Raw genomic sequence first — 26,674 nt, 5'->3', positions numbered from 1 at the left:
GCCCATTAGGGGAGGCCCTTTCCTGGGCCATTAGCACCAAGAAGACTACAACTTCTTCCAGGACTTGATTTTACGGATGAGAAGGTGCAGCCACCTCCTCACCGAACTGATATCAAATAGGCAGTATAAATTCTTGGTCTTCAGGCTCTGTTATCTCTAAAAATAATAAAAAGTCTTTGTCTCTTTATTGCTGAAGAGCTCAAGTTTTGTTAGCAAAGAGATTTCCTCCAGACTCATTTAATAGGGTTCTTTTAGTTATTGAGATGCCCAGCAAAGAGCTGGCAAAGAAAAGGGTGAGAGATGTGAATTCACTTTATCACCTTTCCCAAAAAGCCAGCCATTCTTTCTGAATCCTGTTTACTGATTTCCTTCTAGTCCCATATGGTTTAACATTCTCTATAGGCCTTTCTGATTTTTCATTTTATACTTTATCACTGGATAGCCACATTACTTTTCATTCCATAATTCCTCATACTGTAATAAATCCCCAACCTATTAACTCTAGCCCTAGTCTCCCTTCTAAACTCTAGTCCTATATTTGCATTTGCCTTTTGGGTTATCTCCTCCTGGTTCCACTAATACAGCCATTCAATGTTAAGTATTGAATTCATCATCCTTTCCCATTATCTTGCTCTTTGTTCGATATTTTATAAGAAGTTAATCAGCCCTGGCCGGTTGGCTCAGTGGTAGAGCGTTGGCCTGGCGTGAGGGGGACCCGGGTTCGATTCCCGGCCAGGGCACATAGGAGAAGTGCCCATTTGCTTCTCCACACCCCCTCCTTCCTCTCTGTCTCTCTCTTCCCCTCCCGCAGCCAAGGCTCCATTGGAGCAAAGATGGCCCGGGCGCTGGGGATGGCTCCTTGGCCTCTGCCCCAGGCGCTAGAGTGGCTCTGGTCATGGCAGAGCGATGCCCCAGAGGGGCAGAGCATCGCCCCCTGGTGGGCAGAGCATTGCCCCCTGGTTGGCGTGCTGGGTGGATCCCGGTCGAGCGCATGCAGGAGTCTGTCTGACTGTCTCTCCCCGTTTCCAGCTTCAGAAAAATACAAAAAAAAAAAAAAAAGAAGTTAATCAAATCCTATTATGTCAACACTTTCCTGGCTTTTTGACCAAGCTAGAAGTTAAAAATAATTCAAGGCTTCTCTCTCTCCAACCCCAATAATAAGTGAGTACTCCAGTGTTGATTTAGCATTTAGCATATCCTGAACTGGTCAGTGTTCCCATTTCTTTGACGACTATCCATTGTGCTCATCCTTTATCTTTATCAGACACTATAGTAAGATATATCTAATAGGAATCTTTCTCTCCAACTTTTCTCTTTTATAATCCATCTGTAAACCTGATTTTTTTTTCAAATTACCATGTTCCAAAATTTTTCCTTCAAAATTAGAATGACATTCCCATTGTGAAACCTAAACTTTTCAATGGCTACATTTCCATAGCACAGAGCATCTAGTCCTAGTGATCCATCCCTAATCTACACGGAAAGTTTTATTTCCAGTCACTCTTCAAACACAAAGACTCCTTATGCTCCAGCTCTGTCCTGATAGTTACCCTTTTCCCAAACATATGATGTACATATATGACCTCGTGCCTGGGCTCAAGAATCTGCATTCACTTACCCATGATGTTCTTTTGCCATTTTCTTACTCATCCTCCTAATTCTTTTTTTTTAAAGATTTTTCTTTAATTTTATTTTTTAATGGGGCGACATCAATAAATCAGGATACATATATTCAAAGATAACAAGTCCACGTTATCTTGTCTTTCAATTATGTTGAATACCCATCACCCAAAGTCAGATTGTCCTGTCACCTTCTATCTAGTTTTCTTTGTGCCCCTCCCCCTCCCCATTTCCCTCTCCCTTTCCCCCCTCCCCCCGTAACCACCACACTCTTATCAATGTCTCTTAGTTTCACTTTTATGTCCCACCTACGTATGGAATAATGCAGTTCCTGTTTTTTTCTGATTTACTTATTTCACTTCGTATAATGTTATCAAGATCACACCATTTTGCTGTAAATGATCCGATGTCATCATTTCTTATGACTGAGTAGTATTCCATAGTGTATATGTGCCACATCTTCTTTATCCAGTCATCTATTGACGGGATTTTTGGTTGTTTCCATGTCCTGGCCACTGTGAACAATGCTGCAATGAACATGGGGCTGCATGTGTCTTTACGTATCAATGTTTCTGAGTTTTGGGGGTATATACCCAGTAGAGGGATTGCTGGGTCATAAGGTAATTCTATTTTCAGTTTTTTGAGGAACCACCATACTTTCTTGCATAATGGTTGTACTACTTTACATTCCCACCAACAGTGTATGAGGGTTCCTTTTTCTCCACAGCCTCTCCAACATTTGCTATTACCTGTCTTGTTAATAATAGCTAATCTAACAGGTGTGAGGTGGTATCTCATTGCAGTTTTGATTTGCATTTCTCTAATAACTAAAGAAGATGAGCATCTTTTCATATATCTGTTGGCCATTTGTACTTCCTCCTGGGAGAAGTGTCTGTTCATGTCCTCTTCCCATTTTTTTATTGGATTGTTTGTTTGTTTGTTGTTGAGTTTTATGAGTTCTTTGTTTATTTTGGATATTAGGCCCTTATCGGAGCTGTTGTTTGAAAATATCATTTCCCATTTAGTTGGCTTTCTGTTTATTTTGTTATCAGTTTCTCTTGCTGAGCAAAAGCTTCTTAGTCTGATGTAGTCCCATTCATTAATTTTTGCCTTCACTTCTCTTGCCATTGGAGTCAAATTCATAAAATGCTCTTTAAAACCCAGGTCCATGAGTTTAGTACCTATGTCTTCTTCTATGTACTTTATTGTTTCAGGTTTTATGTTTAGATCTTTGATCCATTTTGAGTTAATTTTTGTACAGGGGGAGAGACTGTAGTCGAGTTTCATTCTTTTGCATGTGGCTTTCCAGTTTTCCCAGCACCATTTATTGAAGAGGCTTTCTTTTCTCCATTTTATGTTCTTGGCCCTTTTATCAAAAATTATTTGACTATATATATGTGGTTTTATTTCTGGACTTTCTATTCTGTTCCATTGGTCTGAGTGTCTATTTTTCTGCCAATACCATGCTGTTTTGATTGTCGTGGCCCTATAATATAGTTTGAAGTCAGGTATTGTAATGCCCCCAGCTTCATTCTTTTTCTTTAGGATTGCTTTGGCTATTCGGGGTTTTTTATAGTTCCATATAAATCTGATGATTTTTTGCTCTATTTCTTTAAAAAATGTCATTGGAATTTTGATGGGAATTGCATTAAATTTGTATATTGCTTTGGGTAATATGGCCATCTTGATTATATTTATTCTTTCTAACCAAGAACAAGGAATATTCTTCCATCTCATTATATCTTTTTCGATTTCTCTTAACAATGGTTTGTAGTTTTCATTATATAAGTCCTTTACATTCTTTGTTATGTTTATTCCTAAGTATTTTATTTTTTTTGTTGCAATCGTGAAGGGGATTATTCTTTTGAGTTCGTTCTCAGTTGTTTCATTGTTGGCATATAGAAAGGCTATTGACTTCTGTATGTTAATTTTGCATCCTGCGACATTACTGTATTGGCTTATTGTTTCTAGTAGTCTTTTTGTGGATTCTTTGGGGTTTTCGATGTATAGGATCATATCATCTGCAAAAAGTGATACCTTTACTTCTTTTCTGATATGGATGCCTTTTATTTCTTTGTCTTGTCTGATTGCTCTGGCTAGAACCTCTAGTACCACATTATATAAGAGTGGAGAGAGTGGACAACCCTGTCTTGTTCCTGATTTAAGGGGGAAAGCCTTCAGTTTAGTGCCATTTAATATGATGTTAGCTGATGGTTTATCATATATGGCCTTTATCATGTTGAGATATTTTCCTTCTATACCCATTTTATTGAGAGTCTTAAACATAAAATTGTGTTGTATTTTATCGAAAGCCTTTTCTGTGTCTATTGATAAGATCATGTGGTTTTTGTTCTTTGTTGTGTTGATATGGTGTAATACGTTAACCATTTTACGTATGTTGAACCATCCTTGAGATTCTGGCATGAATCCTACTTGATCATGATGTATTATTTTTTTAAATATGTTGTTGTATTAGATGTGCTAGTATTTTGTTTAGTATTTTAGCATCTGTATTCATTAGAGATATTGGTCTGTAGTTTTCTTTTTTTGTGCCATCCTTGCCTGGTTTTTGTATGAGGGTTATGTTGGACTCATAAAATGTGTTTGGAAGTATTGCTTCTTCTTCAATTTTTTGGAAGACTTTCAGTAGAATAGGAACCAAGTCTTCTTTGAATGTTTGATAAAATTTGCTGGTATAGCCGTCAGGGTCTGGACTTTTATTTTTGGGGAGGTTTTTAATGGTTTTTTCTATTTCTTCTCTACTAATAGGTCTGTTTAGACTTTCTGCTTCTTGTTGACTCAGTCTAGGAAGGTTGTATTGTTCTAGGAATTTATCCATTTCTTCTAGATTGTTGAATTTAGTGGCATAAAGTTTTTCATAGTATTCTACAATAATTCTTTGTATATCTATGGTGTCCGTGGTGATTTCTCCTCTTTCATTTTGGATTTTGTTTATATGAGTTCTTTCTCTTTTTTCCTTGGTAAGTCTTGCCAAGGGTTTGTCAATTTTGTTGATCTTTTCAAAGAACCAGCTCTTTGTTCTATTAATTTTTTCTATGGTTTTACTGTTCTCTATTTCATTTATTTCTGCTCTGATTTTTATTATCTCCTTTCTTCGGCTGGTTTTGGGTTGTCTTTGTTCTTCTTTTTCTAGTTCCTTAAGGTGTAAAGTTCAGTGGTTCACTTGGGCTGTCTCTTGTTTGTTCATATATGCCTAAAGTGATATGAACTTCCCTCTTATCACTGCTTTTGCTGCATCCCATAGATTCTGATATGTCGTATTGTCATTTTCATTAGTCTGTATATATCTTTTGATCTCTGCACTTATTTCTTCTTTGACCCATTCATTTTTTAAAAGTATGTTGTTTAGTTTCCACATTTTTGTGGAATTTTTTTTCTCTTTTTTGCAGTTGAATTCTAGTTTCAAGGCTTTATGATCAGAAAATATGCTTGGTACAACTTTGATTTTTCTGAATTTGCTGATGTTGTTTTTGTGGCCCAACATATGGTCAATTCTTGAGAATGATCCATGTACACTGGAGAAAAATGTATACTCAGTCACTTTGGATGAAATGTCCTGTAGATGTCTATCATATCCAGGTGCTCTAGTGTTTTGTTTAAGGCTACTATATCTTTGTTGATTCTCTGTTTGGATGACCGATCTCTAGTCGTCAGCGGTGTATTGAGGTCTCCAAGTATGATTGTATTTTTGTCAGTTTTTGTTTTAAGGTCAATAAGTAGCTGTCTTATATATTTTGGTGCTCCTTGGTTTGGTGCATATATATTAAGAATTGTTATGTCTTCTTGATTCAGTGTCCCCTTAGCCATTATGAAATGGCCATTTTTGTCTCTTAGTACTTTTGTTGTCTTGTAGTCAGCATTATCAGATATGAATATTGCTACGCCTGCTTTTTTTTTGGATGTTATTTGCTTTGAGTATTGTTCTCCAGCCTTTCACTTTGAATTTATTTTTATCCTTGTTACTTAGATGAGTTTCCTGTAGGCAGCATACAGTTGGATTTTGTTTTTTAATCCATTCTGCTACTCTGTGTCTTTTTATAGGTGAGTTTAATTCATTTACATTTAGTGTAATTGTTGACACTTGTGAGTTCCCTATTGCCATTTTATAGATTGCTCTCTGTTAGTTTTGTGTCCTGTTTGATCCTTCTCTTTCATTTTGTTATCTTTTGTTTTTATTTGGTTGTATTCCATACATCTTTCCTCTGTTTCTATCTTTTTTATCTCATGTGCTTCTGTGGTGTTTTTTTCAATGGTGGTTACCTTTAAGTAATGGAAAGGGTTCCTACCCTGTTCATTGTAGCGCAGTATTTTGTGAGTACTGTTGCACTCCATCGTCCTTTACTACTGTTAATCTCCATCTTCTCCCCCCCTTTTTTTTTTGTTGTTGTCACAGTTTAAATTTGGTTTTATTGTGTTCTTCTTGGAGCTTTTACTTGTGGCTCTGTTTTTTTTTTTGTTCTTTGTATCTGATTGGAGAACCCCCTTTAGTAATTCCTGGAGTGGGGGTTTTCTGATGATAAATTCCCTCATCTTTTCTGTATCTGTGGATGTTTTTATTTCTCCTTCATATTTGAAGGATAGCTTTGATGGGTATAGTATTCGTGGCTGAAAGTTCCTCTCTTTCAGGACTTTAAATATTGGGGTCCACTCTCTTCTAGCTTGTAGAGGTTCTGCTGAGAAATCTGATGATAATCTAATGGGCCTTCCTTTATATGTTGTATTCTTCTTTTCCCTGGCTGCCTTGAGAATTTTTTCTTTGCCGTTTGTTTGTGCCAATTTCATTATGATGTGCCTTGGAGTAGGTTTGTTGGGGTTAAGAAAACTCAGAGTTTTGTTTGCTTAATGAATTTGAGGCTTTAGTTCTTTCCACAGGCTTGGGAAGTTTTCATCTATTATTTGTTTGAGTATGTTCTCCATTCCATTTTCTCTCTCTTCTCCCTCTGATATACCTATTATTCTTATGTTATTCTTTCTGATGGAGTCAGATAATTCTTGTAGGGCTATCTCATTTTTTTAAATTTTTGAGTCTCTTTCTTCTTCTCTCTGTTGTGCCTCAAGTTGCTTGTCTTCTATTTCACTGATCCTCTCTTCTATCTGGCCTGTTCTATTAGCTAAGCTTGTTACCTCGTTTTTCAGCTCGTGAATTGAGTTTTTCATCTGTTTGATTTGTTTTTATAGTTTCAATTTCCTTGGACATATATTCTTTGGATTCATTGAGTTGTTTTCTGAGCTCCCTAAATTGCCTTTCTGTGTTTTCTTGTATATCTCTGAGTACTTTTAGGATTTCTATCTTGAATTCTCTGTCATTTAGCTCCAAGGTTTCCAATATATTAAATTTTTTCTTCATAGATTTTTCCTCATCTATCTGTGTTACCTCTCTTTCTTTTGTATCCATGATATTCAATTTTATCTTCCTTAATGGCATCTGAGGGTGGTTTTGTTGATAGTATTAATGAGATTTAATAAAGAGTAAAAAGTTAAAAAATAAAAAATCAAAAAAAGTTGTTTTTTTTAATTAATAATGAAATAAAGAAAAATAAACTAATATAAAAATTTTAAAAAAATTAAAAAAAGGAAATTATTCCCCCCTCCTTTTTTCCTCTCCTCTTCTCTCCCCTCTTTCTTTAGAAAATCTTGTGGTGAACTGTGAATTATATTGTATTTAATAGAACAAACAATGCCTGTAATGGAGGGCCTGAATTGGGGAAAAGTAATAAAGGGGAAAAATAAATAAATAGAAATAAAATAAAAAAGGGGGGTATGGACCCAAAAAAAGCAAATAATGAAAAAATTTGGATCAAGAATAAAATGATTTGCGTTTAGGTGTTGGTTGACTAAGAGTTATGATGAGAGGAATAAGAGGGAAACAGGAAAATGGGGGGACAATTTAAAAAATTACTATTGTATTTAGTGGAACAAGAGCTTGATAAAATGGAGAGCCAGGGATGGGAGCACTGCTAGTGAGTTAAAAAGGTGAAGTAAAAAACCCCCCAAAATGCCACAAACATAAGTTTGAGTCCCAGATAAGATAATTTGTTCGTTATTGAGGTTTGAATGAGAGGAGACATAAAGGAGATAGGAAGAAACTAATATAGAGGGAGAAAAGAAAGAGAGACAGAGAGAAAAAAAGAGGGAACCACTAAAAGAAGAAAAAAGAAAAAAAGAGGAGAGAGAGAGAGAGAGAGAGAGTTAAGGGTTTTGGAGTGCAACCCTCATAGAGAGAAAGGAAGAGGAAAGAAAAGATAATGGGAGATGTAACACTTATGAGTAGTGTAGTTCAAGGAGAGGAGAGAGTAAGACCGGTAGAGTATTAAACAACCAAATTAGAGGAGGGAAAAAAAATCAAGGATGAAGACAAGAGAAACAAACAAACAAATAAAATAAAATGGGATAGGTTATAAAGTCTGTGGATTATTCTGATTTTGAGAGGTTATCTTCTTGCTTTTTCTTTTCTCTCCCTCTTCCTGGCCGGTGACTCTGTACCCTGGGTTCTGCCCCTTTGGCATGCTCAGGTAGAGGTTTGCAGTTGATAAGTCTCTATGGCAATGTCATGTATTGTGCTTTAATCACGTTGGCAGTTGAGGCTCATTAGCATTTATAGTCTCCAACAGTGAGAGAGTTCGTGTTCCTGGAGCCTCTCTCCTCGTCTTTCCTTCCTCAATTAGTAACCTGATAATCCAGCTATGGGGTTGCTGCTGCCTCTGCCTGGATAGTAAGAGGCTCAAAGAGCTGGCCACTCCCCACTCTATTCCCACTCAGCACAGGGCTCTGGGTAAGGCTCAGTCAGTCAGAGCTGCTAGCATAATCAGCCGGGGCTTCCGCCCACTCAAAGACCTCTGGCTCTGCCACTCTGTCCGGTAACATGGGCGGCACCCACTCCCAGGGTGCTTGGAGGAAACTCTCTTTCACTATCTGCACGTGCAGACCAGGATGTCAGACCGGAAGTCTCGCCCTCTGAGTGAAACCCCCCGCCCGCACTGAAAAGTTCCAGCATTGGAATTGGCTCTCGCTCTGTCCCCGTGTGTGGCTTTTTCAAGGCGCTGGGGCGGCCTGAGATTCCACTTTTTGGCTCACACAAAGGCCCCTGACTCTGCCCCTCTGTGGGATAACACGGCCACCCACTCCCAGGGTGCTTGGAGGAAACTCTCGTTCACTAATTGCACGCACAGACCAGGATGTCAGACCGGAAGTCTCGCCCTCTGAGTGAAACCTTCTCCCACACGGAAAAGTTCTAGTGTTGGAATTAGTTCTCGCTCCCTCCCCGTGCGCAGCTCCCCCAGGGTGCTGGGGTGGCCTGGAGATTCCACTTCCGGCCCACACAAAGGCCTCTGACTCTGCCTCTCTGTGGTACAACACGGACGCACACTCCCGGGGCTTTGGAAGGAATCTCTCGCCCACTATCTGCGCGCGCTGACCAGGAGATCGGGTAAAATGGCTGCCCCGCTTGTCTTTCTTTCTAACGAGTGTTAGCTGTATTGCCCGGGTTGTCACAGGAACAGTTTTTCCTCGGCTTGGATCTCCGTGCCACAGCCTGGTTCGGCCGTTTGTGCCGTGGCCTGGATCTATTCACCCCCTTTGCCCGCCTTAGTTTCTATATTCTCAGTTTCCAGTGAAAGCCGCCCTGTTTAGGTTAGTGAGGAAGGCAGAGTATTTCTTACTCCCTATTTCCTTCGGGGTTTGGTTATATATTTAGCCAATTTTTTGCTTGATCATACCTTCGGGTGTATTGCGAAACATCTGGAGGCTCCAAGGATAGGTTTTTTCTGTTTCTGGTTGAAGATCTTGTTGAGTTTTGGGGGAGATTTATCGGTATCGCTTCCTAACCCGCCATTACTCTGATGTCATCCCTCCTCCTAATTCTTTAAGACTGAGCTCTGCTATCACAGTTTCTTTGAAACCCCCTCTGATTTTGTTGAAAATTACCCTTTCTTCTGGCATCTCAAACCGCTTTGAGATAGTATATAAGTTATTTTAATGTATTATTCTCTTAGAATAAATCATATCTGGAAAAGCTAGCTTTCATCTTTTATTACTAACATAATAAGTATTAAGTAAATGTTTTGTTAAATTAATTATGAATCATACAATTCTGCCTTTGGGAACTTTTTTTTTATTACAGAGGCAGAAAAAGAAACATTCAATTAATCAAGATAAAAAATATTGACTGGTATAACCAGATTACGAAAAGAGAAGGGTCTTATTCCTTCTTTTCTGTGTGCTTCTCTTTGTGTGGGAATTTTCTCAAGGTGGCTACTCCTGTGGGCCTGGAATCTTCCCACAAGTATCACTATAATCACAACCTCATGTCAGAGAGAAAATGGTGCTGTTTTCCTTGAGCTCTAGTTGCAAAATACAGTGGAAAGCTCCAAATCACCCAGTTCTAATCAGTGCACAGGCCAGAGACCGGAGGGCAGGGGCTGGTATCGGCCCTTCCCAACAGGGCTGCATGGGCAGAATGCAAAAGGAACAGGTCTCCAAATAGACCGTATTTCTAGTAGGAGAAACATATACATTTCATTATGTGTAAATGTCAACTACCCAGGAATTGGTTCAAAAAGTATATATTAGCCCTTTCCACCAACATTAGCTATATATAGGCTTGAGGTTTCTGTAGCCTAAGAATTCTCCTCTTTTTAAATTAAAAAAAAATTATTTACACTTTTTACCCCTGAATAGCATGACTAACTCTAATGACAGAGAACAAATAGACCTTTCAGTTTTGCTACTACTCCATTTCTAAAGTACAGAGATGGATGATTTCACTAGCATAAACTTTTTTTTTTTTCATCTCTTCTTAAAAGAACATTGCTATGGGCATTAAAAATAAGTCTCTATGGGGAAATAACTATTTCCTTAGTATAACAGAATTTTAAAAGTATATTAACATCTGAGATTCCAATTAAATAAATAAGCCAAAATAAAAAATTCCTGATTGAATAAACATGCATTATTGATTACACCTGCATCTGTTTTTAAATCAAATTATCTTTTTTTTTAATCAAAGAATCACACAGCACTTCATATCCTGATTGGCCTGTAATTTAATGCTTCCTCATGTAGCATCAAATATAACTTCAATTTTCAAATGCTGAACAAATTACATATTTGAAATTTTATAGGGCTTATAGTTATGAAATGGTATGTTTTCTACTGGCTAAGATTGGAACAGCACATCTTAGAAAGTTAACTGTTGTTGTACTTTGGAATGCATGTTTTTATTTTGGAAAGAGAGTTACTTAAATTTTCTTGATTAAGCAAATGTTACATTTTACCTTGTATTGCCTGAGTGTGCAGTCCGGGGAATCAAGTATCTCATTTGCATTGACTAAATGTCCATGTAACAACAGAATTGCATTTGGCTTCATAAAGCAGAAAACAGCTCTAAGGGTTTAACTGCGTGTGCGTGTGTGCGTGTGTGTGTGCATGTGTGCGTGTGTGTGTGTGTGTATGTGTGTGTGTTTTCCAAGTAACAAGAATTCTGGCTTCCTCTGAGGTGCTGTCAGAGACACAGGCTCTCAGTCCTACCCTTAGCATGCAGCTCTGATGTTCATGCTTCCAAAATAACACTATAACCTTCAGGAAGAAGAAAGTAGTGATAAAGATCAAAGGATGATGCCTGTCTCAAGAAAGTAAAACTTCCCAGAAATCCTCAATAGATGCTTACATCTCATCGGCCAGAGTTATGTTCATACACACAATTAACTGCAAGGATGGCTTAGAAATGTCATTGTTAGACTAGGTCTATACCATCGGAGATCTCTTAATATAACAAAAGGAGGGGCGTGCAGAGTGGACAAAGAGAAAAAGCCCACTTCCCTGGCTGGTTGGCTTAGTGGTAGAGCATTGGCACAGTGTATGGATGTCCCTGGTTTGATTTCCGGTCAGGAGAGGAGAAGCGACCATCTGCTTCTCCACTCCTTCCCCACCCCTTCTCTCTCTCTCCATCTCCATCTCCATCTCCATCTCCATCTCCATCTCCATCTCCATCATCTCCATCTCCATCTCCATCTCTCTCCCCCCCCCCCCGAAGCCATGGCTCCACAAGTAGCTCCAGGCACTGAGGGTGGCTTCATGGCTCACCTCAGGCACTAAAATAACTCGGTTGCCAAGCAACAAAGCAGCAATCCAGATGGGCAGAGCAGTGCCTGGTAGGGGGCATTCCAGGTATCTCCCAGTAGGGATATATTCAGGAGTCTCTCTCTCTACCTCCCCGCCTCTCACTTATTAAAAAAAAACAACCCTCAGTGTCCAACAAAGCCCATTATGTGTCAGCGACTGTGTTAATCACCTAAGGGAACTGAAGAAAATGATTAAAACTCATTAAAGCTTTGTAGTTAAAATCATGCTTAAGAAATCCACAGAGATGACATTCATTTAATAGAGGCAAAAACTGATCAAATATAACTCAGTCCAAAGAAAGTTTTTTTTAGTCCAAAGTAGCCAGACACACATGTATCTTCAAAAAACCTAAGGTGGAGGAGTGAGTTCTAGATGGTATGACATACGTGGGCTATTGTCACTTTTGGAGCCATGGTGAGCCACGAAAAAGACATCCCTCCCCCTCGGATGAAAAGCCTCTTCTTTTGACTCTGTCATTTGACTTGTCAAAGTAACATTTTTTTTTTCAGAAAACCATCACACCCTACCTTATCATGAAAATGTTACAGCACCTAAAACTTCACACTTAGTATACTATTGCAAATTTTTTTAATTAAAATTTTTTTAATTTCTACATTAAACTTAATGGTGTGACAATGGTCCATAGGAACCATAGCATGTGAACTATTCATTGTGTTTTGTGTCCATCGCCCAAGGTCAAAACACTTTCTGTCACCATATATCTGGCCCCATGTACTCACGTCCCCCAATCGCCTCTCTCTGGTTAACCACTTCACTTTTGTCTATGTCCATGAGTCTTAGCTTTATATCCCAACTATGTGTGAATTCATATTGCTCTCAGCTTCTTCTGACTTCTTTTGCAAGGTCACACCATGCTGTCACAAATGGCAGTATTCTATCATTTCTTATGGCTGACTGACATAGTCACACATCCCTCAGGTCAGCGTACTGAGTGAGTGCTGAAGGTGTAGGAAAGCACCCGAGTGCTGAAGACCAGAATTTTGCCATTCTAACATTTTGCCTAGACTTCTTTTGAGGCAAACTTATTTATTTCACTGCAGACAAGATGGGCCTGGGAGGAGAATGCAATGTCAAGTTGCTGAGAAGCTTCTTATAAACTGGTCAATAGCTCTTAAGCCTAATTTCACTCTTGCATTAAAATGTTAATTGTATCCCACAAACAAATGCACAGGAAGAACAGTTTAATTATTCTATTTCAACTGGAAATACTCAAATTTAAATTATAAAAGGGAAATTAAAAAAAAACTTCTAAGCTTAGAAGTTAATTGCAAGATAAATAGAGAAGCTTGATTTATACAGTGAGAGTTAGAAAAGCTTCCACTTCTCCATTTTGGCATAATAAACCCACCATTTAAATTAAACAAACATCTGACCTTTTTTTTTTTCAACAAGGGCTGCTAATAAAGATAGAGAGGTAGAGAAATTTTTTCAGTAACTTTCTACATCCCCACTTTGGGATTCCTCAGTCCTCAATCTATTCTAATTCACAAGGATCCATAGTGCCAATGACTTACGTTTTAAAGCCGTTCTCCTAGAACCCATCAAAACATATTACTCATTCTACTGGATTAGTTTTCTAGACCTTCACTTACAATGTACTACAACAGAAATTTATTCCTCCATGGTTCTGGGAGCTAGAAGTTCAAAACTGGCGTGTTGGCAAGGCCGTGCCCCCTCGGAAACCTTTAGGGGAGCTTCCTACCTTCCATCTCTTCTGCTTCTGGTAGCCCCAGGTGTTCCTTGGTGTGTGGCAATGTAACTCCAGTCTCTGCTTCTTTCTGTCTTCATATGGCCATCTTCCCTTTGCGCCATGATCTCTGTGTCTCTTCTCCTGGTCACAAAAGGACAGCAGTCATACTGGATTACAGGCCACCCTAATCACTTCATCTTAATTTCATTACAAAGGCGAAGCCTCTATTTCCAAATCAGGTCACATTCACAGGTACTTAGGGTTAGCACTTTAGCTTATCTCATTGGGGAACACAATTTATCTATAAAATGGAAATGATACCTGCTCATTGCATTGCAGGAGTATTAAATAAAGTGATAAATGAAAACTACCTATCTCATTTCCTGATAGTTAACAGTCATACTCCAATATGGTAGAAATAATTATTAACAGTCTTAGAGAATTTTAATGAATTGAAAAGAGCTGACATTACATATGAAATTGAGCATTCTGGAGATTTGAATTGTTGTCACAATATTACAAGAACCTAGACTCCTACCAATATGTGAGTATCAATGGCAGCTCATTACTTCATCGTATATGACCCACTAAAGAGGATACATTTACCAAAACCACCGAAGAGGCACTGCCTTGTGATTTTAAAAAAAGATATTGGTAGAAATGTTAGTAAACGCATTTCCCTGCTAAGGGTGTGATCATTTCATTTTCTGGCAGACTGAACAATTCTCTGAATTTCATTTGACATTTTAGCAAAGTTCTTGCCTAGGAACTTTAAAGTGAAGAAAGTTAACTGATTATATAATTATTTACTTTACTATCAGCATTTAAATTTTTTTCTGAATGAAATCCCAAACAAATCTTCATGACAAACTCTTCAATATAACTCTCATAAAATCTGACTTTTTGGCTCTGGCCGGTTGGCTCAGTGGTAGAGCGTCGGCCTGGCGTGCAGAAGTCCCAGGTTCGATTCCCGGCCAGGGCACACAGGAGAAGTGCCCATTTGCTTCTCCACCCCTCCCCTCTCCTTCCTCTCTGTCTCTCTCTTCCCCTCCTGCAGCGAGGAGGCTCCATTGGAGCAAAGATGGCCTGGGTGCTGGGGATGGCTCCTTGGCCTCTGCCCCAGGCGCTAGAGTGGCTCTGGATGCAACAGAGCAACGCCCGGGTGGGGGCAGAGCATCGCCCCCTGGTGGGCAGAGCGTCACCCCCTGGTGGGCGTGCCGGGTGGATCCCAGTGGGGCGCATGCGGGAGTCTGTCTGACTGTCTCTCTCTGTTTCCAGCTTCAGAAAAATACAGAAAAAAAAAAATCTGACTTTTCCTATGTTATATTCTTACTTTTTTCTCCCTTTAGTTCTTTGATCATTTTAAATATTTAATGACCTTATGTCCCTTATTTCTTGGTGTTCGAATTCTTCAGTTTGTTACATCTTATAGCTCCCCTTTATAAAGCTCTATGTGCTTGAATCTTTTGTGATCTCTGTGAATTCATCTTGCTTTCCATGGGAATCTCACAGGCTCTGTGCTGTGCAAACATTGGCCCCTTCCAGCCCTTTAGGGCAGAGTTCCTATGGGTTCATTGGTTCTAGATATTCTTGTGTTCATCTGTTGGCCTGGGGGTGCCCACATCATGTGAGTGGTAAGAAATTGGATCTCCACATACAGCACAGGGTGAGAGCCCAACTGCTTTGTGAGCTCTGCTTTTTCCAGTGGAAATCCCTGTTGTCTGCAATTTCCTTGTAGCTTCTTCTTTGGTTTCTCATCTGCAGGCTACACTGCAACTCCTATGAGGATTTCCAGGACCTTACGAGTGAAAGCCCTCCCTAATCTGCCGTGTCCACTGTATAGATAAGAGATCTCTCCTATGTAGTATTTGTTTACTCTTTATCCCTCTTTTGGAATATGGACTCTCTTGAGGCTGATCTTGGTAGTCTTGCTCACCTCTCTGGCCCTAGTCATAGACAAATAATAGTCCATTATGAATTAAGGGATAAATAAGTAAATGAAATAAATGTTAATCCTATGGACTTGAGTGCTTGGTGACCTACTGCTTTTATATCTAGAGGATACCTTTTCCCCCAGTGTGGTGATCCCAGTGCTAAGGTGGACATTCCAGTCATTACCAGACACTGGCAAGCAAGCAAGTGTATACAAGAAAAACAAACAAACAAAAAGGAGGTGGTTTTTTTTTGTAAGAAATGGAGATATTAACTTCTTGAAAATAGCAGGACAACATTTTATATTTAGAGAGACCAATTATTCCATTTGCAGCAGAAAAAACTTATTACTCTCCTATATTCGGGTGAGCGCAAGAGAAGACAAACCATGGCGCAGGCTGACTAACACTGGCAACTTGCGCCCATTCATGCCAGGTCATTGAGGTTCATGCATCTTTAAGAATATTATGTTCCAGGACTCCATTCTCGCTTCACAAACAACATCTTACCTGCTAATTTTTCAAAGATGCTTGTTTTCCTGTGCCAGGTCATTCTATTAGTCTTGTACTTAGCTGCAATTTCATATTGCCTATTCAAGTACATACAGGCATTTTCTTTTTTAAGGACACATCAGGATTTATTTTTTTAAGCCATTATCATAGTAGAGATTTTAAATATAATGAATAGACTTACTTGTGTGACTGTTCTTACACTGAGTGCCAGTTTGATTTAACAATCAAAGATATATATTTTTATTTTTAATTTACAAAAATATGACTTAGTACTAATACAAAATACATAAAGACATAAAGAATAATGTTATAATGAGGACTTGTATATCCTCCAGCCATTTAAAGAAAACAAAGTCGTCCCTAAGGCTGAAGTCCCTTTTGTGTCCCTTCCTGGTTCCATTCCATTCATTTTCTCTCAGAATGAATCATCAGCATGAATTTTGTTATTTCTCTCTTTATCTTTATGCTTTATGGATATTTCTTTGTACTTATTCCTAGTTATTTATTTCTACTATACAATGAGTAATCTGTGTATTGCATTACACAAATGCAAATAACTACATTGTTTAGCTTGTACATTTTTTTTTGCAACTCACTTCTTTGCTCTGCAATATGCTCTTCATCTATCTGTTGCATGTGGTTATGACTTTTTCCATTTTCAATGGAGTAGCTTATTCCATTCTCTGATTATTTTAACTCTATGTTCAACATTTTTATTTGTTTGTTTTTTTGTATTTTTTGCTTTCATAAATAGTGTTTCAATGAGAAAAAATTGGGGATTTTTTTGTTTGAATTTTTTTTGTGTTTTTTTTTTTTTTTTTTGGTACATATGCTTGAAGCACACGTACATTTCTCTATGGTAGTGTTTTTCAAGAAGCATCCCACACTACATTTTAGATTGTGCTATAAAATGTTGCTCTCCCCCATCCTGAGATTACCTATGGAGACCTGGGTTGGCTGGCGCACCTGGGCAAGTTGCCGGAAATGCTAACTTCCTCATCTCATTCTTCTTAGAGCACGGCCAGAGCAAAAAGGGGCCTGATATGGAATTCCGGGTTCTCCTCCAGTTGTGAGCACACTATGTGTCCTCTGATGCTCTGTGCCTCATCACAAATGACACTGTCACCTGGACATCTAATTTCAAAGCTGACTACAAAGTGAGCAATTGTCTATCATAGATAGGAGTCCTAGGAGTTTCTTGGAGATCTGGTTCCAGGTGACCAAGCAGCAGAATCAACAGCTTAGTTGAGATTGGTTAAGAGTGGGGGCGTGGGGACTCTAGGTGTTGTCTTTGAATTCCTGATTTCAAATATATCAGATAGGTCTATTTATTTATGTCTGGTTTGTATGCTTTTCACTTACAACAAGACTAATTCTATTGGGTTTCTGAAAATTTGGGGTTCTGAACTATTTTAAAATAGTTGCTATAGAATAAGATTTTGTAGAAAAAAAGAATCCATACTATATGTATAAATAATAAGGCATTATTAGTTCATGCAGTCACGGAGGCTGAGAAGTTCCAAGATCCACAGTCAGCAAACTGGAGACCCAGGACAGTAAATTGTTCAGTTTTGGTCCAAGTCTGATGTTCTGAGAACCAGGAGAATAAAGGTGTAAGTTCCAGTCCAAACGCAGATACACTTAAGACCTGAGAAAAGATGATGTTTTAGCTCAAGTCCAAAGGGCAGAAAAAGACTGATTTCCTACTTTAAAGCAGTTGGGCTGGCAGAATTCTCTCTTACTTGAGGAAAAGTCATCCTTTTTGTTCTATTTATTTTCCATTGATTGGATGGGGCCCACCCACATCAGGGAGGGCAATCTGTTTTACTCAGTCTAGCAATTCAAATGTAAATGTCATCCAAAAACAACTACAAAGACATACCCAAATAATTGGACAATTTTGCCGAGGCAAGTGAACACATAAAATTAACCATAATAACTGAAATGAAAAGACCATACTTTTGATATAAAAAAGAGGTTTTTTAATCAAAATATAGTCTCACTGTTCTATATGTTTATTGGTTTTGAGAAATTAATTTAAAACTTTTATTACATATTTAAGTGAACAAATTTGTTGCTGATGCTAACTTTTTAAAACGTGAGAAATTCATTATGCAAGTGTTATGATTAAGAATTGCACATAGTATACTGGAAGTATAAGGCAAAGTTATATTTATAGAATCAAATTCACTATTTCCATAAATGGTTTGAAAGCACATTATTTGGTAGTTGTAGACAAATTTAACATCAAATTTATTCCTAAATACTTTCTCTTTTACTTTTTAAGTACTAATAAGATAATACAGAGAATCTAGTGAAGTTTTACAAATTTATACCTCATTATCTATGCTCACACAATCCCTAAAATTTACAATTGTTTATGCCATATATATTTCTTAATACTTATATGTGTCATAATTCAAAAAATGTTGGAGAGTATTGGGAAGTACTGCTCTGAGTATGATTTTAGAAATAACAGTTCTACGTTGTATGGCATGAGAATAATTTTTGTTAGGTAATTTTTTTTTTTTTTGTGATAGAGACAGAGAGAGACCCAGAGAGAAAGATAGAGAGAGACAGACAGACAGGAAGGGAGAGAGATGAGAAGCATCAATTCTTTTTTGTGGCACCTTAGCTGTTCATTGATTGCTTTCTCATATGTGCCTTGACAGGGAGGGTGTGGGGGGGGAAGGATACAGCAGAGACAGTGACCCCTTGCTCAAGCCAGCAACCTTGGGCTCAAGCCAGTAACCTTGGGCTTCAAACCAGAGACTTTTGGGCTCAAGCCAGCAACCATGGGGTCATGTCTATGATTCCACACTCAAGCCAGTGACCCTGCACTCAAGCTGGTGAGCCCATGCTCAAGCCGACGACCTCAGGGTTTTGAACCTGGGTCCTCTGCTTTCCAGTCTGACACTCTACCCACTGTGCTACCACTTAGTCAGGCTTTATTAGATAATTCTTAATTTTTTTCTAATTTACATTCCAAGAAGCAAAGTACAAATGTTCTTGTTCCAAATCCTGTTGACAATTGACATTGTCATGGTTTTTAATTTTGGCAATCTTGGAGGTGGGCTTTTTAATTTGTAGTTCCCTAGTTACTAATGAGTTTAATAATTTTACAAATTTATCAACCACATTGATTCTTCTGTTAAGTATCTATTCATATATTTTGCATGTTTTATTGCTTATTTTTTTAAAAATTGATTTATATTCCTTTGTTTATCCTGCATAAAAATTCTTTGTAAATTTTCTGCATTGTAACTATCTCCTCCCCATACATTAGTTGACTTCTCATTCTTTTTCTGGTGTCTTAATGAGTAAAATGTAAAAATTTTAATTTATCAACCATTTTCTTTATGATTTATATCATTATATCTTGCATAAGATACTTTTTCCTGTACTGAGATCATTATTTTACTATATGCCATCTAAAAGTCCTATGGCTTTTGCCTTTCACATTTAGGTTTTAATTCATCATAAATTAATTTTGGATAGGTAGAGCAGGATTAATTTTTTTATCTGATATAAATATTTTCATGACTGATCTATAGTATACTTTCTATATATGATGATTCTATATACTTAGGACACTGTTTTGAGACTATCTAGTTTTTAATTTATAATTTTTTTTGTATCTCTGCACACATACTCTACAGTCTTAATTACTGTAATACTAAATGAATTCTAAGACTGTTGAGGTTTTGATTGTAATTGCAGTGAATCTATAGGGAGAACTGAGATATTTCAGCATTGAATTTGAATGTATGAACTTACTAGATCCACCATTTAGGCCTTCATAAACATCTCTAATAATGTTTATTTTTATGAAGCTCTTAAAAATGTTTTTAGAGTAATTCTTATTTTATATTTCTGTGGTAATGTAAATGACATATTTTATTATTATATTTTTATCTGTTTGTTGTAGAGAAATTCAGTTGATTTTCATAAAATGATAATGCATTCAGCAAACTTGTTATGTCCTCCCATAGGTGTTAAAAATTATCTGTAGACCCTTTGGGGTATTTTATATAGAAAAGTTATTTCATCCAAAATAATGAGAATTAAGATTCTTTCCTTCTAAACTGTCATCTGTTTTGTTTTGTTTTGAATTACCATTTTTAAAGTGAAGGTTGGAACCTCTGATTTTATTTTGTATTTTTTTCTGCTTAATTTCATGATGCCTTATTTCCTGGTATGGGGTGTGTGCATGTATGCATGCATGAGAGAGAGAGAGAGAGAGAGAGAAAGAGAGAGAGAGATTTGAGAGGTAAGCTACTCTGAGAAGAAGATGGTGTGCACTTATTTCTACCAAACATCTTGGACATCTTGGGTTACTTTAAATTTTTACTTTTTGATATTTCCAATACACCAAGCTAGGTGAACTTGAACAACAAACCTGTCTGAGAACATTCTAACAATTTTTTTTATTTTTTTCCCCCTACTACTACTCACTGGTAGAGTTTGAGACCAAAACTTTTTCTTATTATGTCCCAGAATTGGTTGTTTACTTCCAGTTCCCTCTGACCTGAAGGGAATAACCCCGTTACATAGATCCCTGATTTCTGTGAAGAGTTTATTATTAAACCTTCCATCTTAGGGGGCTCTGAACATTTTCTCCTCTACCACAAGCTGCTGGATTTAATGCTACCTTCAAACAAACACCAATATCAGCACTCAGCTCAGCTTCGCCTCCTGGGTGTCTGTTTTTTATTTAGCTTTAGGCCTTTGAGTATTTCTTGCTAAGTTTCCATTTCATTGGTGAGGTAGAGATGTTTTGAAGTATTGTATCCAGCACTTTTAAGTGTCTTATTTTTTAGAGTTGGAGTTGGCCAGGGAGGTGAGAAGGGGATTGATTGGAGTCTCCAGGCAGCCAGAGGAATGATAAGTATATATTTTTCTCAGTTCTATTCTCATTTGTCCTTAATTTCACATATTTACTTCAACCTTAAAATAGCAGTCGTAATCTCTAGGGGAAATTTTTATTTTTTAAAATTAATTTATGTATTCATTTTTAGAGAGAGGAGACAGAGAGAGAGGGAGAGAGAGAGAAAGAGAGAAAGAGAGAAGGGGGGAGGAGCAGAAAGCATCGACTCCCATATGCGCCCTGACCAGGCATGCCAGGGGTTTCGAACCGGCAACCTCAGCATTCCAGGTCAACGCTTTATCCACTGTGCCACCACAGGTCAGGCTCTAGGGGAAATTTTTATATACTTCAATAATGTCAATTATTAGAATCTGCTGCTCTTTTCAGAATAAGAAATTAAAAAAAAAAGTGTGGTAGGTAGAATTCTGTGATGGTCCCCGTGATTCCTGCCCTTCAGGGTCCATGCCCTGTATTATCCTCTGTCAGTGAGGACCAAACTGTAAATATGACAAATTTCACTCTGGTGACCAAGTCACACTATATGTCGAAAGTGAAGAGATTTTTTCATATGTCATTAAGGCCCCAAATCAGTTGACTTCAGTTAATAAAAGAAAGATTATCCTGGGTTGTGAACAAGTCCTGCTGGGGGTAAGGATGACGGAGACGCAAAGACCTGACTCCAGGGACCAGGTTCAGTGACACAGATCCACTTTATTCAGGAAGTAAGCTAGCTTATATACATGGGTTCAGCCCATAGGGTGTTATAGTGTGTCCCTCATAGCCAATGGCTGAAAAGATCAGGGAGCTGCATGGTTGGCGCTAAGTCACTTCCTTATAGCGGGCGAGCTCCCTTCCTGGGTATGCCCAAGAGGCTTCTGGGAGCTGGAGTATTCTCACAGCATTGCATCAGCCACAGCTGCTAGGAATGTGCTCTGCGCTCCACCCATATCTCCCCTTTCTCTTTTAATTAAGGCCAATTGGACTTGATGAATGACAGCTTGCTGTTGTTGTAGCTTCTGAATACTATGCATTATGCAACGGAACCCTAGTAGAACTAAAACAACTATAATACCTATTATACTATATGTTAATAGATTAGCTGGATTAAACAATGAAGCAAGCTTCTGTAATGTTTGACTAGTTAGGAAATAGAGTGGGGGTCTTAAACAGGGGATTCCTCCTAAGGGTCGGGATGTCATTTTCCTCCCATTGTGTTACAGAGACCTTCCAGGTGCCGTTAAACACAGTTCCATTTTGATTGTAAAAAATGGATGTAGGTCCATGCACGCCCCCTTCCCACAAAGGTCCCAGCATCCAAACACGGAAAAGATGGTTTGCTGTGGACTGCGTACTGCATATGGTTGCAAGTCACATTACACAAATTACAACAACATGACAAATCATACAATTTCAACAATTACAAAGGTACATTTCACCAGTCTCTGAGCACTATGCCAAAAGCACAAAATGTCCTCGGCCTTCTTTCTAGCCATGGGAAAAGTTTCCCAGGGCAGGGGAAAGGCCTCCAGCAAAGCCATCCTCCACCCCCATCAGGGTATTTCACATTGTCCAAAATCTGTAAGTCCATCCAACAAAGGAGCCAGTGCTCACTCGGGTCATATGTAGTCCAGGAAATCAGTCCACAAACATGAGGCCTCAGCCACCCCCCTCATCCCTGCCATCCTGGCAGATCTTACACTGTCCCAAAGAGGAGCAATGGCAATGGCAATGGCACTAGGCATTTCCATCTCTGCTCCGGAGAGCATGATGGTGTTCACCCCTATGTCCCAAAATGTCAGCGAACCCACCAGCGTAAGCTTAGCAGGCACTCCCTGCCATTCCAGCGGCCACTTGGCGATGCAGCCTGACTTCCATTCATCCTCCCACCACAGCTGCCGCTGTTTACCTTCTGGAGTCTGCGAACCGTAATTCCGGCCCAATTCTCCTCATCCTCCAAAGATGAACTGAAAACACCAGCTCGCACTGCTGGGCTCGAGCCCCGGGCTGCTGCTGCTTGTGTCTGGGAGTCAGTGGTTACTATAGCACACATAAGCAAGAGCAGAGCACTAGGGCCTAGGGGTCTGTCAGAGGCAATTCTCTGGGCCCACCTCACCAAAGCCTCCACATCCCCCCAGGTGATGAGGCGCGCACACCGGCAGTGAGGTCTTCTTCTGGAATACTGAGGACCTCTTGCCCTCAGGCATAGCTGGTGTGGAGAAGGCTAGGGCTGTGGCTTTGGACGGGTGAAGACTGAACCATTCAGTGGGTGCCCAAGAAACCCTGTCAAGCAGGTTGAGGGGGTTCCTGGGATCTAAATTGTCTGAAAAACACAAGCATAACCTCTCCCTTGCATTAGAAGAGGGTGTGATCCCTGCCACTGTGCCATGGCTGGGTCCTTTCAGCGTCATTTCAGAGAGAGGGGTGGGGGAGAGAGAGAGTGAGAGATACAGAAAAAGAGACAAGACAGACAGACAGAAAGAAGAAAGACACAAGGGGGCATATAGGCTGGCCCATGGGTCTGCAGCAGGAACACATGTTGGAGAAAATGGCATCTCCAACATGAGAGGCTGGGGTGGGGCACTGAGCCCCGGTAGGGAATGTGGAAGTAGCGACTTCTGCTTTTTCTTGTGGCCAAGCTAATGGCTCGGTTTCTAATATATCTATTATAGTTTCGTTTCTGCACACTCGGCTGCAAGTCCATCATACTCAGTGGCCCAACCCTTTTCTTCCTCTACAGGGGGAGGTGAATACGGAGGTAGCTGTTCCTCTGAAAGAGCAGTAGCCTGTAGGACAGGGGTCCCCAAACTACAGCCCGCGGGCCACATGCGGCCCCCTGAGGCCATTTATCCAGCCCCCGCCCGCACTTCTGGAAGAAGCACCTCTTTTATTGGTGGTCAGTGAGAGGAGCACATTGACCATCTCATTAGCCAAAAGCAAACCCATAGTTCCCATTGAAATACTGGTCAGTTTGTTGATTTAAATTTACTTGTTCTTTATTTTAAATATTGTATTTGTTCCCGTTTTGTTTTTTTACTTTAAAATAAGATATGTGCAGTGTGCATAGGGATTTGTTCATAGTTTTTCTTATAGTCTGGCCCTCCAACGGTCTGAGGGACAGTGAATGGCCCCTTGTGTAAAAAGTTTGGGGACCCCTGCTGTAGGACCTTAGGGACCAGTGGAGGGTCCCCATCAGGAGCACTGTTCAAGCAGGCGTGTTTTGCCAATAAGGCAGAAGTGAGGCCGAGAGGGAAGGTTTGTCCCCCATGCACCTCGGCCAAACGAACGCGGCTGGCTTGGGCCCAAGTATCCGGGTCCCAGAGCAGTGCATCCTCAATCCAGGGATTGAGACCAGAGAGAATCTCCCAATAAGTACAGAAATCCTTTTCACAAACTTCAACTCACCTGCTCTGCAATAGGGCGTGCAGGGCTTTAGCCTGTGGGGCTCAAGAGTGGGGGAGAAGGTTTCCCATTGCAGAGGGTCACTCACCCATCCTTTGAATGCCGGTTAGGTCCCTTCCCCATGTTGGGCGCCAGTTGTGGATGGAGACACAAAGACCCGACTCTGGGGACCAGATTCAGTGAAGCAGATCCACTTTATTCAGGCAGTAAGCTAGCTTATATACATGGGTTCAGCCTATAGGATGTGACAGCATGTTCTTCATAGCCAATGGCTGAAGAGATCACGGAACTGCGTGGTTGGCGCTAAGTCACTTCCTTATAGCGGGCGAGCTCCCTTCCTGGGTGTGCCCAGGAGGGTTCTGGGAGCTGGAGTATTCTCACAGCATTGCATCAGCCACAGCTGCTAGGAATGCGCTCTGCACCCCACCCACACTGGGTGGGCTTGACCTAATCTGGTGAGCCCTTGAAAGGGAGTGGGTCCTTCCTGAGAGAAGCTACTGAAACCATGAGAGACACTGCCCTGTTTGTCTTGAAGGAGCCAACTTGCATGGCAGGGACCTGGGAGAGGACTCTGGGGGCGGAGGGTGATCTCTGGAAGCCAGCAGGTCAGACAACAGGACCTCCATTATATGATCACTGGAAACAAATGCTGCCAAAATCTGAGGAGATTTGGAAAGACATCCTTCTCCAGTCAAGTCTCCAATGTGGAGCAAAAACCAGCCAACACCTTGACTTGGTTTTGGGAGTCACTGTGCAGAGAACTAAATGAAGTGGCTGATTTCTAACCCACAGAAACAGTGACATAGCACACAGGTTTAGTTAGATGCTGCTAAGTGAGTGAAGATGGTTACGACGCAGTTTTAGAGACCTAACACAGAAACAATCCCACCTAAGGTATGTCAGCATCCACCATGCTTTCCTGTGTTCTTTTCCATCTCATTGCCCATTTTCTCCTATCTGGAAAGGAAGGTCTCACAACTATTCCTTGAGCTGAAAAATAAAAGTGTCCAACAAAACCGTTCCAAGTTCTCTTTTTTGCAATAGAAGAATAGGGTTGACTGGGGGAAAACAGTGTCCCCCTTCGTAAACTTGGACAGAGTCTTTGAACTTACACAATAGCTTAGAGAAAGATTATCTCGCTTTATTTGCAAGACATTCTTAGTATTTTACAGTGTGGAACAGATATGATGTAGAACACAGTAATGATATTTTTTAAAGAAAAATATTTTGAAAATTAAGAGACATTTATTTTCAGAGCGTATAAAACTCAATTAAGGTAAAATCATAAACATGCTGTTCACATCATCACTGCATCTTCGGGAGTAAAATAGGTATCAAGGGAAAACTCCGTGACTCATTCAATATGATAAGAAGCACCGAGTGTCCTCCTAAAACATCATTATTTAAAATACAATGTAGAGCGGCTAAAAATTTGCAAAATGGTGTAACTTTGTTTTCATTCTCATACTTGACAAGAAAATGTGCATGTACATTACAACAGTTGTGCTTTGATATAGAGAATTGGTTTTGACCATTATGAGCTATCAACTTGTGTTATCAGAAACAAGGTCTTATACCTTTAATGTCTTGTAAAAGTGCACTGACCTAAGACTTATTTCTTACCCATTCTGCTTTATTGGAGGGATGTGAGAAGTTACTTTATGGTAAAAAGCTGTTTAATTCTACATAGAAGCCAAATTCCAGCCAGCCAAAGTTTGACCAGATGAAGCCACAGAAATATGGCGTAGGCAACCTGATCAATTGTTAGCTCTCAGAAGTTTGAGAGTAATTCCAAATCTCAGTCAATTACTTCAGGAAAAGTAGGGTATTAAAATTATAATAGAATAAGTTTCTCATGGAGAAGCATTTATTTCTTACTTCCCCATAGAATTACATATGTCATAAAAGGCCTGAGGGTTCAGAACAAAGCTGGGAAAAGAAAAATGACTGTGACAGTCTCAGCAGAAATTAAAATCATAGCCCAGAGCATCAGCACTGATGTGAGGAAAAACCCGACCACTTGTTCCTTCTACTGTAAGCACAGGTGCGGTTTTGCAGTGGCTCTACTCATCAATGCTATCTTTGCCCCTTAAGAACAAACAAAACAAAAGCGAACAAACAAAAGAAATATTCATCCGGAAACCCAACTGTGATAGAGTGAGGAAGATTTCAGATGTCTGATCAATGCTTCTAAGAGTCAAATGACAGTAAATGTCAGTGCCACTCTCATCAGAGACCTTGCTTTCTTTGAACATTAGAGAATACACATAAAAGGTCCTAGTTTCATGCTCTCACCCCACTGCACCGCTGCCCAGACAATCCAGTTTTTAGCAAGGCACTCTCTGTTTTCTCTCCTCTCTCCCTGATGCTTGAAGCCAAGGAGACTTCACTGCTTGCTTGTAGTCCAGTGCAACTCTATGATATCCCCTAAGAACAGCAATTAGCACACAAGACACAGTTCTGGTTGCTACAGAATCAATGAAACATGGGATA

The sequence above is a fragment of the Saccopteryx bilineata genome, chromosome 1 (assembly GCF_036850765.1).
Source record: "Saccopteryx bilineata isolate mSacBil1 chromosome 1, mSacBil1_pri_phased_curated, whole genome shotgun sequence".
Lineage (NCBI taxonomy): Eukaryota > Metazoa > Chordata > Mammalia > Chiroptera > Emballonuridae > Saccopteryx > Saccopteryx bilineata.
This window is presented reverse-complemented; position numbering follows the sequence as displayed.